At 36.3% G+C, this 11,301-nt stretch overlaps 1 long non-coding RNA gene across 3 annotated transcripts; it reads right to left on the bottom strand.

Moving 5' to 3' along the window:
• Positions 1 to 2,617: 2,617 nt before the first annotated feature.
• LOC131052375 (uncharacterized) lies at positions 2,618 to 10,920 on the bottom strand. Of its 3 annotated transcripts, none has more exons than XR_009358874.1 (3): positions 5,246 to 10,914; positions 3,067 to 5,188; positions 2,618 to 2,955 (listed from the first exon to the last, which is right to left on the bottom strand). It is a non-coding gene; the product is annotated as an uncharacterized LOC131052375 (long non-coding RNA). The 3 variants fall into 3 exon arrangements; XR_009107322.2 differs by having other exon boundaries at positions 3,067 to 3,151; positions 10,244 to 10,890; XR_009358873.1 differs by having other exon boundaries at positions 3,067 to 10,920.
• Between the last annotated feature and the right edge of the window lie 381 nt (positions 10,921 to 11,301).

Genomic DNA, 11,301 nt, shown 5'->3' on the forward strand with positions numbered 1-11,301 from the left:
CACATGCTTTTTTTTATCAAATTCAATTACGTTTTGAAGAAGTTACGTAATTTTTGGCGAGTGTAGTCTATTCAGAAACTAGGATTTTCAACAACAATAAAAAGTTTATATCTTTGTTTCCAATAATTGAAATTTGTTAAAATTGGTAGAAAGTTCAGTTTTCATGTTATATACAATCCCTCCAAAGGAAATGGCCTAATATTTTTTTTTAATAAGTTTTTGATTAAGATAAACAGGTTTTACAGGGACTCAAAACCCAAAGTCAAAGATTAATACAAAAAAAAAAAAAGTCGTTAACTAGTCCAAAACCAACAAAAAAACAACCATAGAAACAAGGGCCAAGTCCACACAGCAAAAAAAAACAAAAAACAGAAGAAAGATAAAACCTAAAACACACTAAACCAGAGATCGCATCAGCTCCGAATTCTTTTGGATCATACTCTTGTTGATATGCTCGAGCTCATCCATGATGAACCTAGAGGTACTCTTCTCCTTTTTCTTGCTTCTAGTCCTGGTATAAGGGCTAGTAGTGGTCTGAAATCCCGTACCCTGCAAGTTCAGCTCTTAGATTTTCTTTTTCTATTTGGTGTCTGAGGGTGGAATACTGGTGGTGGACCGAGCTCTTTTATCCGCCATCATCACATTGACCTTTTTAAGACCCTAAGCACAATTATTCATGGCTTCCCTGCTCATATCAACCAGATTGTTCAGATTGCCCTTAATCTCTTCCAAGCTTATTTCCAATTGATCAATCCTTGATTCATGATCCGTTTTCATGATCTTCACATTTGCTGTAAGTTTCTATGTCATTCAAAGAAGTTTATCCGTTTTCCTTGGCATGGCGTCTTAGTAAAAGTATCAATGATGCCCTTAATTCCATCCTTCCACATATTAATCTCCTTACTGACCCAAAGAAAGTAATTCTCGTGGCTTTTATTTTGTATAAGTTATCCTTGACATAAGATCTGAAATTGTTGGTGTAACAATCAAGAACCTAGTTCATGAGGGTTTTAATGCAAGTATTGGTGTTTTTGGGTTAAGATAATGGTAGTATTGTTGTGATAGGGTCTTGGCATGATTGTGCAAGACCTTACAAGCCTGTTATTTGAAAGGTTCAATCAAGTTGTTGGTTTGCACTTATATTAGGCCTGAAAGAACATGTTTGGCTTAGGAAATGAAGGAGCATCCAAGTAGGAAAGGTGTTATTGTGTTGTTTTGTGAAGTGAATGTTTGTAAACCATTAAAATATGTTGAGAGGGAGTTAGAACAGTCCAAGATTGGGCGCGTTGCGTTGAACTTGAAGCACAAGTTTTCACTAGTGTCTAGGTTGTATTAGGATGAACCTAGTTGTGGTCATTATTGAACCAATATATGAAATGTGTCCATTTGAAATCTGATTAAAGTTCTTTCCTTTGCATCAAAAAAAGCCTAGTTTTATGGAGATAGGTTTTTAGAACAACCCATCTAGGAATATTATACTCAAAAATTTCTTTTGTTGAATTCTCTAAAGAATGTGGGACAATTCTGAAAATAAAATTACTGACATTCTAAAATTGTTTGTTTAACATCCTTTTTGGCATAGCGTAGTTACTAAAGAGAACAACACCCTATAAAAAGACACATGAATAACATTTTTTCTACCCCAAACACTTTGAATTCATTGGTGAAAATTTTTGGGAGGGAGTTTTTCAATGCAACAAAGAAACAATGAGGCTTTTGAGTCTATTTTCTTCCTTACAGAAAACATCCACCATATCTTCATTTGGTTCCATAAATAGAGTCTTTAACATACGAAATAGGGACTTAACTTGTTCGTCACCCTCTTCTTGATTTCCCAAGAAACATCATCTGCCATCAACAACCACCATAAGTCTTGCATTCTAAGGAAGAACCATTAGCTCACCTACCAAGACATCATGTAAAGAGGGTTGATCAAAGTTGGATCCATTCTGGTTTCTTATGCATCCTCTACCCGACCATTCAATTGACCATTCACTTCACTAGCCCCACCCTACATTTACCCGAGTATGATACCTGTAAATTTTGAAGACAAAAAAAAAAGGAAGCAACCTTTAACTAGATATATGATATTGTATCATACAAATATATCATTACTAATTTATTATGACACCTTTTATAGCATAAATAATATTTAGGTGGGATCCACGTGCTAACTTGGCTATCATTAGCCCTTGGAGGACGGACCACAACATTGTTTAAAAGGTGCGCCACTGGTTGAGGGATGCGTTGAGTTGGATAGAGGCACAATGACACATCATTTCGCCTTCCCATTTTTGTCAACACCTATACAGATCACAATCAATAGGCGGGTAATCTAAAATAATGACGAAAATGTCACTGGGCACAATACAATAAATGATCTACACTAGCGGTTGGACCTGACAGAGGTCCAATGTGTAACACCGATAACAATTCATCGGATGAAGATGAAGAACATCCCACCTTTTGATAAAAAAATGTGTGAGAAGTGTGTGAGAAGTGTGACATGATATGATCACAGATGGACTATAACATTGAACCACTGTGAACATTGTTTTCACAGTAAATATAATGAAATGAAAACTAGATTCCATAACCACCACTTGTATACTCACAATCAAAAAGCTCACAGTTCACATATATATGTACCATTGATAGAAGATGAGACCATTTCCTTGTAAATGTCCGTTATATAATGATATTAAACACAATTACACTCAAAACATCAAAGTTGCATAAACACAAGGTCGTGAGTTTGAAATTGTCAACTTCACATACTGTACAGATGCACTCTTTCAAAATAATACAGAAATTTCCTGCTATTCCACATATCAGGCTGATGCGGCTTGTTTATCTTACAAAGAGGAAAATCCTACAGTCAGATGGCTTGGATCGTCCTTGCATCACCTATTGAACAGTCTGCATTGTAGATTTGTGAAGCACCTATTGAACAGTCTGCATTGTAAATTTGTGAAGTTAGTCCCACAGCGAATCCAATTAAGATAAACTGAATGACATAAAAGAACAGGATACAACTGACAAAAAATAAAAGTATAGGATACAAACCTCACTCCTTCTGGCCTTATTTTTTGTACTTTAAATATATCTGGCTCATTATTAGAGAGATCAAGACAAGCGACCTAAACACATCCTAGAATATCGATGCAGTGGTGTAAGAATTAGTAACAGATACGAGTCGCACTATTCTTGAAAATGCATACAATGGCAATGAAACAAACAAATTGGTTTACAAGAATTTCCCACTTCAACATGCTTCAAAATTAATAAAGTTTTGCCTTGGATATAACCAAACACACAGAGAACTACTAGCTTGCTGTAAGGTATAGTATGTGTTTTGGTTCACATTATTCTCAGAAATGCATCTAATTACAATGGAACAAACAAATTTTATTTACACTAATTTAGCACCTAATTAACCCATCCCCATGCAAACATATCTGAAAATTGTTGTAGATTTGGACATAATATATTGGGTATAACCCAAGGTACAAGCAGCACAAGTAGCTTTCTGTAAAATAGTGTGTACTTAATTTATAAAAGCCATAAACCATGATTTTTTTGCTTCCACGGGTTCCATTCACTAGCATCTACACAACTATAAATTCCAATCAAACAAAGCATTGCGAGGACTGTTGAAAACATGTACCATTTGGAGTTTTGTCAGAGTCTCTAAACTCCAGCACTTAGCACTTAAACTCCAACACTTGGCATTATATAATAAAAATAAAAAATATTCCACCTATAGACTCTACTGAATCTCTGCGATGATTTCTTATTGTTTTGGGGACATCCAATACTGTTGTTACCGCGGTAAAGCTAACTACTCCATAGTTGTAAGCCCAATGTTGTTGTTGGCCGAGACATGGATGATAAACATGAACAAGAACACACAACGAGAAGTGTCCCCAGTTTCATACGCATCAGACTCATATCCATTATATAGAATGCTCAGAAAATGTGAAGCTTTGTGTATATAATCAACCAAAGTATCTTCATGTTTGAACTAAGTAATCAATATATAGCTTAAAGTTTGACACTGAAAATTACGGTTTAAGATCTTTTTATTTTTCAGATCTTTGTAATGTATGGATTAACTATCCTTTTCTATTTAGAGATATTATTTTGGTGCTTAATGTCAAGTCATATGATGTGGAAGTCATATTGTGATGTCAGAAATGGGAAATTGTTTGGAAGCCATATCAAGGCATTGAAGATGGGTGGTTACCCTAATCACCTTCTTCCTCAAATGGGTGAATTATTTGGCCCTCAGTTGCCTAGAACTTAATCATCAACCTTGCCTCATCATTCTGAATCAATCTAATTGACCCTAATTTTAGTTTTTTCAGGATTCTCTGAAGTTGAGTAATTTAATCTATAGAATCCATAGAATCAATAGTGGAAAATAGAAGCTAAACACAAGCACATTGAACTTAATGAATTCAGACTAACAGATTATGGGTAGACATCTCTCCATTTCTTTTGTATAAAAGAAGATAAGGTGAAGCGAAATTCTATCATCAAGTTAGATAAGCTTTTTCCTACTCATTCTTTTGTTGTCTTCCAAACGAGGAATCATAAAAACTTTAATTTAAATAATGAGATAAATGTTGTTCTAATTTCTTCTACTTTGAAAATTTTAGTGGAGTTTGCTCTCGCCTCTATATTGGAATGCAAATGGGGTCTGGGGCCTATTTTTTGCGGGATTCCTTCTGGCTTTTCCCCAGTTGTGTTTGCCCACCCTAATACTCTCAAGTAAGTAAAATATTTTAAAAAGTACTTGAATTTGAGGAATAAAACAAAATTTTTGGAGGCATTTTAGGGCATATTAACTTCCTGATCCATGGACACCTATTGAACAACTATATATGTAATGCTATAAGGGTCATTCATGTATAAATTGGGCTAAATATTGCATTCAATACTACGTCCACAATAAAATATTACATCTGAATGCAGGAGTCCATTGTGTCTTTTAACCTTTTATTTGTCTGATAGACGGATCACAACCATATTGGGCCTTTTCACATGACATGACACGATTACCATTGATATAGATTTTAACATGGTCGATCTGTTGTTTTGAATTTTTTCTTTTAGATTAAATACATATAAACAGTTTTTGATAAGAAGCATTAGGCATCAAGTATTTTGTTTGTCCAATTAACACCTAGCGAATGAGAACAACAATTTTTGAGATTAAAGATTTTGTTTGTCCAATTAACACCTAGCGAATGAGAACAACAATTTTTTAGATTAAAGTACATGAGACATATGATTGCCAACGTGTAAAACTACAAAAGTAAAATTCATGATTTAACTCAAAATCTTATATTACATTGAAGCAATTTACTTTAGCCATTAAAGTTTTAGAGGGATTGAATAGTTTCACAGTTATTAAAGGTATGGACACTTCAATTTTTATATGAAAATCCCCAATTCCAAAGCAGGGTAAATGACAAGTCGTCGAAGTGTTAATCTTTAATTCCATCAGAGGTCAAAAGAATGTTGATGACAATGCCATCCACTAACGTATTTTGTAAATTGTGCAGATGAAGTTAAAAAAAATTATGTATGGAAGACTGTAATTAGAAGTTTAGATCGAGACTATGTCATATCATATTATATTTGTTTAAGCAACATGTAATCTAAGACAAGATCGGATATAAAAATGGTAGTGCGATCTTTGTTATTCATTGTGAGTCTACTCTTGAATTATTGAGCAACTAATGAAAAGTTTTGGCAGTCAGTCAGTATTATAGTTGGGTTGATCAGGGTGGCAGAAGCATCAATCCCCAATGGTGCAGGCAAATCGAATCCAGGCTTGAGCATGGGATCCTGGGCTTTTGCTGCTGAGAATTTTCTGCAATCCATGGGGGGAAATAGTGAGCTTTTAATGGAATTCATGAATGATTCAGTCCAGTGCTTAAGTCAGGTTGATCCCCTGTAGTTTGTATGGAGTATTAGCAGTAGCTTTCGAGTGTTGGCAGTAGTTTTGGCTTTGAATTTCTGGCTATGGAGGAGTTGGGTGTGTTCAGATTGGGCACACTATTTGAATGAGAAGAAAAAATGGAGTACTGAAGGTGGAGGAGATTGATCAGATTGTTTGGAGCTGATCAGAAGCTTTAAACATGGTTTCTCCAGTTGTATATTCAGGACTACTTACAGTGGTGTTTTTGTTTTTTTGTGCCTGTGCTACTGATCTGTATGAAGATGGGAGGGTGCTACTGAGGCTCAGATCTAATCTGGATGACCCTTTGGGCCACCTCCATGACTAGAGACAGGATGTATTGCAGAGATATTGTAGCTGGTCTGGAGTAAGCTGCAATGATGAGGGGAGAGTTTCAGGACTTGATCTTTCAAGGATAAATCTCACAGGAAATGTGTTTGAAGATATTCAGATGCTGAGAAGACTTAAAATCTTGAAGCTGGCCTCCAATGGCTTCACTGGTCCACTGCCTGGATCTATAGCCAATCTCACTAAATTGATTGTTTTGGAAATTAGTAGGAATTTCTTTAATGGAAGCTTTTCCAGTGGATTGTCCAAAGAAAAGGCTCTGGTGAACATTTCTGCATACAACAATAACTTCACTGGGTCATTTCTTGGGGATATTAGTATGTTGTCTGAGTTGGTGCATCTGGACTTCAGAGGAAGCTTTTTTGATGGGACCATTCCATCTTCATATGGGAACCTGCCCAAGCTCAAATTTTTAGGACTCTCTGGGATAATATTGGAGGTTAGGGAAGTTGTCAATGCTGGAGAATCTTATATTGGCGTATAATAATTTTGAGGGGGGAATACCTACAGAGCTAGGGAATCTGAGTAGATTGGAGTATTTAGATCTTGCCTTTTCTAATCTTTCTGGAATGATCCTACCAGAGTTAGGCAAGTTAAGGAAGTTGCATACCCTTTTTTTTTTCAAGAATAGGCTAAGTGGAACTATCCCTAGAGAAATTGGCAACATGAGTTCCCTCAAGTCTTCAGATCTCTCAGACATTTTCCTCTCAGGGAGCCTTCCTTATGAAATAGGTAATCTCAAGGGCTTAGCACTTCTGAGTCTTATGCTAAATAGTTTCAGTGGTAGAATTCCAGAAAGTATTTGTGAGCTTCCTGAACTGGAGACTCTGGAAATCTGGAACAACTCCTTTACAGAGACACTTCCACAGGAGCTTGGCAGGAACTCATCTCTGCAGTGGTTAGATGTCTCTTCTAATGAGTCAGAACCACATGCGGCTTGAATATAGCCTACTATTTGTAATGTAAACTACCAGATCTTGAATCAGCCACATATACCATTCAAACTCAACTACTTCTTTATTCTTTAAGTGCGAGTAGGGATGCAGGATCCAGTTCATCATCTCAACAATAAAGGGATTTTTGAAAATTTTAAATATCACTATATATCATGGTGGCCCCAAATCTGAAGTGGAGATTTTGTATAATTGACATTTGTGGAAGTGTTAAGATTATAATTGTAGGCATCAAACTATAGTGAATTATGTACTAAAATCTTTGGTCCAGAGAGGCATATGACGCTCACCATATGAAACAAGAGAACAACGTTACATTGTTGCACAATTTAGTACCCTTTAAAGAAGAAGACAAAACTCTCAGTCAACGCATACTGTGGTTAATTCATATGCCTAATCTAGACTCATTCCGATACTCCTGTTCATTTTAGACACAGTTTGCAAGTGTTATTTTCATTTTTTTTTTTATCTTTCTTCTCAGACCAGAGGCACTAATCTAGGTGACAGAGCCTATCATAGAAGGTCTCCTTCCCACTCTGTAGGCTCTGCAAGGTCTAGGGGGGCATTTACTTATACTTATAAGTTTACAATTAATATATCAAAGAACAAGCACATCAAGTTTGAGGTGGAGAAGACACTTTCTACTACAATTACATATTAATTTGTTGCAAACGTTGAAAGAATTTGCTCTTATATGTATCATATAAAAAACTTATGCAGATTAATAAAGACAATTGCGTATTCTTTTGAAACCATTGACAATCAATTTTTAATTCAACGTGAAAATGGAAAGAAACCCTTAGACTTGTTCTAGATTGCAGGAAGGCTCAAGACAAATCACATTTGACATTACTCATTAGATCCAGAATTATCATAGACAGAAAAAAAAGCAACATATAATCAAAATTGTTGATAAAATTTGCCTAGATTGGTGCCTTTACCTACTGGGCTAAACATTACTTATTAAACTAAATCCATACGACAGAGATGAAACATTCCTAGTTAAAAAGACATTCACATATCAAGCATCACACAAAGAGAATGCCATATGAATGGAAGAACATAAACATGGCCACAAATAGTGCTTTTAAATTCGCTTAAAATCGTGTTAGATTACTAAGGACTGCTTCTTGACCAATAAATAACAAACTCAAATGGAGCACTACTGGTCAATGCTCAAATCCTATGAGATAGGATGATTACAAAGACTTCAAAATTCTGTTTCGAAGAGATCCAATGATCATTTTCCAACCTAATAACTAAGGTCCTATCCTATATGGTTAAAAGATAACATAGAGCAATAGTTTATTGATTATTCAACCTTGGTGTTCCTGAGAGGTTCCACTATCTCCACTATCAAGTAGCAACGCCCTATAGAAATTGAAATTCTGGAGAAATACCAACATGAATGAGTAAATGCATACAATTACAGAAAAAAAACCAAGACAAAATGAAAACCTAACAAAATCAAAGCAATCGAATCAGGCATGAAGGCGAGGTGAGAGGATGGAACTCTCCTTTTATAGTACTTAGTATCCGATTCTCAGATCTGCTTATGTGTTTGACATGTGATGTGTTTTTTCTTGGGATTCTTTTTCAAAAATAACCCATCCTTACACAAAGCTAAGCATAGCATGAATACAAAAACTAAGGGATTCCCTTTTTTCTATGAATACTAGATGACAAAGATACAATCCCTTCATCCAGGGATGTATTTACAATGTTGCATCATCCCAGGTACTACTTGTCTTAAGCTAAGGGGAACAATATAAAATAAATGATGCTTATGTATGAACTACACATTGAATAAAAGTTTTTCATAAAAATTTATAGCCCATAGACAGGGCACTCTATGATCGGGAAAACATCTAAGATGCTTCACTGGCTAGGCTGGAAGAGAAGTCCTTTATTATCTTATCCAAAATGTCATCAGGCAAATCAACCTCAGCAAGTAGGGAAACATCTTTTAACTTTTTGGTCCAGACATTTTTCCTGAAACAACATGCAGTCTCACAAATGCCCTTTTTTTCATTTGAGCCCTACAACCCCTTCAAAGCCACCATTGATGTCTTTGGATGTGGGAAATGCCCTGGCATTAATAGTCTCTGACTGGCGCTTTCTTCAGGATGCTCTTCACCTCCTTAGCAAATGGCCAATCCTTGGCCTCTCATGGTCTTTAGTCTATTAATCTTTTCATACGACCACCATAAGTTCCCTCATAACCTACCTTAAGGAAAAACAAATAAGGAATATAACTATGTCTTCAGGAAATTGTCTTATTATATAAGACTTAACATTTTCTTAACTAAATCGAACCCAGACATTAATCTGACCCCATACACAACATCCACAAATATAAATGATCAAGTAAGAAGATTGCTATGACAGCAATCTCATTATTATTTACTAAGTAGTGGTTTCAATATTTACAAAGGGTGCGATTACAAACGATCAACTGCGGGCCCTATTTAAAGGGACGCATTGATTTAATAGCAGTAACCCCCAAATTCTCAGGGTTACGAGATTGAAAACAATAAATCACATAAGACATTGCATATTGCAATGAGCGGCACCTATCGGAGGCCAACGGCCATTATTGGCAAACAGAGAACCCTAGCAGAGTGATTGAATGTCTTAAACAAGAGATAGTAGAGCATGCAATCTCTCATGCAATGAGGTTTTTAAAATAAATAATGGCAATTGAAACAAATTTGGGGAAAACCTCTGAAAAAGTGATATTCTACTAACACGGTGATACCCAAAGATAATGCACTATTTGCAGCCAGTTTTCCATAATAACATTTTAAGAGAAGCCACTTCACTGAAACTTATATGATGATACCCTACGATCATGCATTCTTTTAGCTAGATACCATGACGAAATGTTAAGGGAAATCACTTCATTGACAATTAAAATTTACATACCAAGATATGCTGGAAATATTCGTTACTCTAAAAATACGGACAAACTTACAAGATTTTGGAAGCTTTGAACACGAGCATATGACGGTTTAAAACACTATCATTAACACAATGGCGATCGATGCATCAGAATAACGCCCTAAAAATTCCAAACAAAGAGGAAGGTACAGAAACTGTAGCAAACAAATTAAAACCCAGTCAAACAAACTAAAAGCGGACTTCGAGCAGCTTGAAAAAGTTTTTTCCTGTCCTTTGTCTTGTCTTCGTCACTCCCTTTGAATATAAAAGCCGTTTATCGTGTTCCCGTCACTTCCTTCGAATATAGCAGCCAAATCTGTGGCAGGTCTGAACGATTTGCAGGGGCAGTGGTGGTTGACAGAGAGCTTAGACGCCATAGCGGAAACGCATGGAGTGCAGGACGCACGCGGGCAACCATAGCAATGTCCAGCACAGTTGCAGCCATTTGCCAACGCGTTAGATGGGAAACCCCTCACACAGTTACAGGAGAAACTCGAGCCATGGTGGTTCCGAGCTAGGAAGCCAGCCTTTTTTTGGAATCCCAATACAATTTGACACGCACATCCGCCGGCAAAATCGACGGCAACGGAAAATGACAATTTCGCCGCGTGAGACTTTCCCCACGTGGGCCACCCCAAGGGAATAGCGTATCGGCTAATTATTCTATTACCTATTGCATCATACATTAAATCATCTACATTGTTTCGTCTTTTGAACAACTGTGTTATATCCTGAGTTTTGAACAACTGTGTTATATCCTGAGAGCGATGTTGACTTTTCTAGCCCACGTATCTGGAGTCAGACCATTCTAATTCATTGTATGGTGTTTCAAATTCATTGGATGATGATTTATTTATGGTTCAACCCACATATAAAACGGCTTATTTTGCGCCATAATTTTTGTTGGCACCTTAGACTTCTATGGCTGCATAGAGATTGCAATGGAATCGGTGAAAATACCCTAGCATGGGTAGTGCCTTCCATGGTCCGAGCTCTTCTCCCCTTTATGCTCAGCTCTTGTTTCCCTCTTTATAGCTTTTATTCTGCCAAAAACTCTTCAATATTTGTGATAGCATTCCGTTTAACTTCATT

Source organism: Cryptomeria japonica, chromosome 9 (genome assembly GCF_030272615.1).
Source record: "Cryptomeria japonica chromosome 9, Sugi_1.0, whole genome shotgun sequence".
Classification (NCBI taxonomy): domain Eukaryota; kingdom Viridiplantae; phylum Streptophyta; class Pinopsida; order Cupressales; family Cupressaceae; genus Cryptomeria; species Cryptomeria japonica.